The sequence below is a fragment of the Crocodylus siamensis genome, chromosome 1 (genome assembly GCF_052110815.1).
Source record: "Crocodylus siamensis isolate JL-2025a chromosome 1, ASM5211081v1, whole genome shotgun sequence".
Lineage (NCBI taxonomy): Eukaryota > Metazoa > Chordata > Crocodylia > Crocodylidae > Crocodylus > Crocodylus siamensis.
This window is the reverse complement of record NC_143395.1, coordinates 420,938,163-420,943,564: the sequence shown is the minus strand read 5'-3', so window position 1 is coordinate 420,943,564 and position 5,402 is coordinate 420,938,163.

Sequence of the window (5,402 nt, the reverse complement as noted above, 5' to 3'; positions counted from 1 at the left end):
TCCAATGTCCATATCGTTAATGAAGATATTGAACAGTATGGGTCCCAGGACAGAGCCTTGAGGGACCCCACTGGTCGCAGGGCACCACGATGAGTGACTGCCATCAATCACAACCCTCTGGGTCCGAGCCAATTTCCCAGCCAGCGGATCGTGGTGGAGCCAAGGCCACAACTGGCCAGTTTGGCCAAGAGGTGATCATGGCATACCAGATCAAAAGCTTTTTTGAAGTCAAGATATATGACATCAATCTCTTGTCCCTTGTCCAGGTGATAGGTCACCTGGTCATAGAAGGAAATGAGATTGGTCAAACAAGACCTACCCGCAACAAACCCGTGCTGGCTACCCCTTAGGATGTTAGCCTGGGCCAGTCCCTCAAGGATGGCCTCCTTAATAAACTTTTCTAGGATCTTCCCCAGGATAGAAGTCAGGCTAATGGGCCTGTAGTTAGCCGGATCCATTCTCCTCCCTTTCTTGAAGATCGGCACCACGTTGGCCTTCTTCCAGTCTTCGGGCACTACACCAGAGCGCCAGGAGTTTTCAAAGACCCTTGCCAGGGGCTGGGCTATGACGCTCGCCAGCTTCTTGACTACCCTGGGGTGCAGATTATCACAGCCGGCTGACTTGAAGGTATCCAGCTTCTCAAGGTGTTCCTTCACGAGGTCAGCATTGATGGAGGGTAGGGGATCCCCCTCACCCAGATTTCCCTGTCCCATAGCAGGCATGGGCATCCCGTGTGACTGATGAAAGACTGACGCAAAGTACCTATTTAATAGGTTGGCTTTTTCCTGGGGGTCAGTTGTCAGTTGCCCCATCTGGTGTAGCAGGGGTCCAACATTGCCCTGTGTGTCTGCGTGTGTCAGACCAGTGATTTACTCCTGTTTGTTTCACCAAGGTCGTATTTATTTTCATTCTTGGTCTTAAATATAAATATAAAACTTAAATATAAACTTATAGAGTTGGAGAATTCGTTTGAAACAGGCAAGTGGGTGACCCCCCTTGTTGTAGGGGATTCTCCCTGTGATCACAGTGTAGCCCTAAATAAAGGAAGGCTGGCTCTGTCCGTTCTGATTCAACCACAACGTGAAGTTTGATTTCTTCCACACACCCCTGTGGTGGATCTCTGTGTCCTTTCCCAAGGTGTGCAATGGGAACAGACCTGGGTCCACAACCCTTTCTGGGGAAGATCTCTCTGTGCCTTCCCAGACCCTTCCCTTTCTAAGTGATTCACCATGTTGGTGTCACTGGGTATAACCGTGGGTAACTCAGAGGGATGGAAGACCATGAGCGTTGATGAAGTTCTTCTGATCCGGGCTCAGAGAAGCCAGGACCCCCCCTTTTGCCCAACCTTTGTAACCCTTTCTATGGCGCCTGTAATCTCCTGTCCTTCTGGAAAGCAGGCGAGCTAAAACTGTTATCTTATAGTTTCATAGTTTGTATGGTCGGAAGCGACCTGAGCAGATCATCTAGTCCGACCCCCTGCCATGGCAGGAAAGAGTACTGGGGTCAAATGACCCCAGCAAGATGTTCATCTGACCTCCTCTTAAATACCCTCAGGAAGCTGGTTCCAGACCCTAGCCGCCCTGACTGTGAAGTAGCGCCTCCTGATATCTAACCTAAACCTACCCTCTGCCAGCTTGTGACCGTTATTCCTGGTCACTCCTGGCGGTGCTCGGGGGAACAGGGACTTCCCCAGTGCCTGCTGATCCCCCCTGACTAGTTTGTAACAGGCCACAAGATCCCCCCTCAGCCTTCTCTTGTGGAGGCTAAGCAGGTTCAGGTCCCGCAGCCTCTCCTCGTAGGGCCTGCCCTGTTGTCCCCCAATCATGTGAGTGTCCTCCTCTGGACCCTCTCCATGCTGTCCACATCCCTCTTGAAGCGCGGTGCCCAGAACTGGATGCAGTACTCCAGCTGCGGCATGACCAATGCTGCATAGAAAGGAAGGATCACCTCCTTGGACCTCCTCAAGATGCATCTGTGGATGCATGCCAAAGTGCGGTTGGCCTTCCTTACTGCCTCTCCACACTGCCGGCCCATGTTCATCTTGGAGTCAACAATGACACCCAGATCGCTTTCCGCCTCCATGCTGACAAGAGGGGAGTTCCCCAACCTGTAGGTATGGTGCCGGTTGTTCCTCCTGAGGTGCATCACCTTGCACCTGTCTGTGTTGAAACCCATCCTATTCTCGTCTGCCCACCCTTGTAACCTGTCTAGGTCTGATTGCAGCCTGTTGCATCCTTCCAATGTTCCCATGTCCCCCACATCTTAGTGTCATCAGCAAATTTGAACAGGTGCTTTTTACCCCCTCGTCCAAATCGCTGATGAAGATGTTGAACAGTGCGGGCCCGAGGACCGAGCCCTGCGGAACCCCACTGCCCACGTCCTTCCAGGTTGAGAAGGACCCATCCACTCCCACCCTCTGTGGAATGCAAGGGCACCGCTCGGCGAGAGAAGGGAGGAGGGAAAGGGGAGGAAGAGGGAGGCCAGCTGGTGAAAAATCACTGATAGTAAACTGACCAGGTTATAAAAAATCCCACGGCTGCAGGGTTAAGTGCGCAGGATTTGAGACCATACAGTCTCCCTGTGCCTTTTATTTGAGCTCAAATAAACTCTGTCTGCTTCTCCCCCCAGTGTGTTTATTTGGCGTGACGCACACCGGGCAACGAACCCAATTGTTGCCTCCCTCGGGCACCTTGTGCCGGCAACAGTTTTTGGCGCCCAATGTGGGGCTCGAGGCTAACATTTCGCCTTGCCCGGATCCCTCCTGGGGTCAACGACTTGCGGCAACAACTGATGCCCAGTAGGTACCAGTGGTTTCATCGGGGGCCTCGGCAGAGACGTGGTTAGACTCCGACAGGATCGGTAGTTGTCAGTGTTGAGTCTCAGCATTCCCCCCCAACCACTGTAATGCCAGAATCGGCATCCCCTTTGGCTTTGACACCTCCACCATATAAAGGTCAGATGCCCCCGGTTCCAGAGATCCCTCCCTCAGTGGGATTTTATCCTTTACTTACTGAAACTGTAATAGCCCGGCCTGGGGCAGATGGGTGTGCAGCCCAGACCATGCAAGTATACACCCATGTACCTTTTAACCCGGTGGACCTGGCGGCTTTTAAGGCACAGGCTGGAGAATTTTCAACTAGCCTGAGTAAGTTTATCTCTGTCTTTGAGGGATGTTTAGCTAGTCACAAGCCTGATTGGGACGATTGTAATATCCTTATGCGAACTTATTATCTGAAGTAGAGCGGAATCAAGTTTATTTCCAAAGCAAGGGAGGAAGCACAGCGGAGGCATGAAAGGGATCCTGTCAATGTTCCTGGTCTGGCAGATGTGGTTCCCCTAGCAGACCCTAGATGGGACCCTAACAACGCTGTGGATCATACCCGTCTTACCTCTTACAAAAAGAAGGAAGATTTAATGGGTATGTCTGTAGCACAAATCCTGGAGACTGCAAACAAGGCGTATACCCTCAGAAAGGAAGAAGAGGACAAAAGACAAGTGTGAATGCTAGTAGCAGCAGCACAGGCCGGAGTCAGAGAAAGGCCACAAGAAGGTGGGAGAGGCAGAGGTATAAGGGGTCATGGGCGCCCTGGCCCACAAGAAAAACGCCTGGGATGGAGCCAGTGTGCCTTATTCTGGCAAGAGGGACACTGGGAGAATGAATGCCCAGACTGCACTCCTGTAATGGCAGTGGAAGGACAGGAGTAGGGGTGTCAGGGGAAACAGACCACCCCACCCCGCGAACCCCGAGTAAATATGTGGGTGGGGAACTCAGAAATTGATTTTTTGGTAGGCTCTGGGGCAGCACGGACCGCTGTAAATCAACCTCTCCAACTTCCAGTAGCGGACTCTGTCACTGTGGTGAGTGCCACGGGAAAAAAGACTCAGTGCCCAGGGTATGCTCCTGCAGAATGGGCTCTGGGAGACCGGGCTCTCTCTCACAAATTGGTCTACCTTCCAGATTGCCCAACACCCCTGCTAGGACGAGACCTGCTTTGTCCATTAGGTGCATCTCTGCATTTTACCCAGGATGAAATAACCCTCGCATTGCCCCCTGAAAATGCATGGATAATGACCCTCGTGGTTTAACCCTCGGCTATGAACGCCCCCCCGGAGTGGAGCCAGTGGGAAGACCAGGTATACCCTTTGGTATGGGCAAAGGGGGTCCCTGGAAAGGCTACACATCAAACCCCCTTTAACATCCAACTACTGCAGGGAAAAGGTCCAGTACGAATCAAGCAGTACCCAATCAAAAGGGAAGCCAGAGAGGGACTGCAAGAGCCTATAGACCGTTTCCTAAAGTACGGCATACTGCGAGAGTGTCAGTCAGCCGGGAACACTCCTCTCTTGCCTGTACTAAAGCCTGATGGCACATATCAACTGGTGCAGGACCTAAGGGTGGTTAACGAACGGGTTAAAACTATTCATCCCCTTGTCCCAAACCCGTATAACTTGCTGGCCTCCATAGGCGGGCAGTATACTCATTTCTCAGTTCTTGATTTGAAAGACGCTTTCTTTATGATTCCAGTTGACCCCCCCTCACAGGAGATATTCTCTTTTGAATGGGAGGGCAGAAAAAGGGTTAAGAAACAACTTTGTTGGGCAGTATTAGCCCAGGGATTTAAGAACTCTCCTACACTTTTTGGCCAGTCCTTAGCTAAAGACTTGGAGGAGTGGAATAATGAGCGTGAAGTGCTCTTGTTACAATATGTGGATGATTTATTAATTGCTGCCGTAGATTTAAACTCTTGCCTTAACACCACTGTAAGCCTCCTGAACTTTATTGGACTTCGAGGATATCGGGTGGCTCAAAATAAAGCTCAAATTGCCCCCCCTGAAGTATGATACCTGGGATTTCACATAAGGCAGGGGGAGCACCAGGTTTCAAGTGGACAAAAGGAGGCTATATGCCAGGTTCCCACCCTAAGCAACCGTAAGTGGCTCAGGGCGTTTGTCGGCATGGCAGGTTTTTGCAGAATATGGATCCCTAAATTTGGACTATGGACAAAACCACTATATGACTGTGTAAAAGGGGCAGACCATGACCCCTTTCATTGGACTTCAAAAGCCGACAAGGCATTTAAAATACTAAAAAGGAAACTAATGACAGCCCCCGCCCTGGGTTTACCGGACCTTTCTAAACCTTTCCAATTGTATGGGCATGAACGAAAAGGGATGGCTCTGGGAGTGCTTACTCAATTGTTGGGGGCATGGAAATGTCCCGTTGCTTATTTCTCCAAACAGCTTGATCCAGTCGCCAAGGGATGGCCAGCGTGTTTACGAGCAGTTGTGGCAACTGCCTTAGTACTTGAGGAAGCTGAAAAGTTAACGCTGGGAGGAGTCGTGCAGGTGTATACCCCACATATGGTCCAGGCTCTGCTAGACGCGAAGGGGGGTCTCTGGCT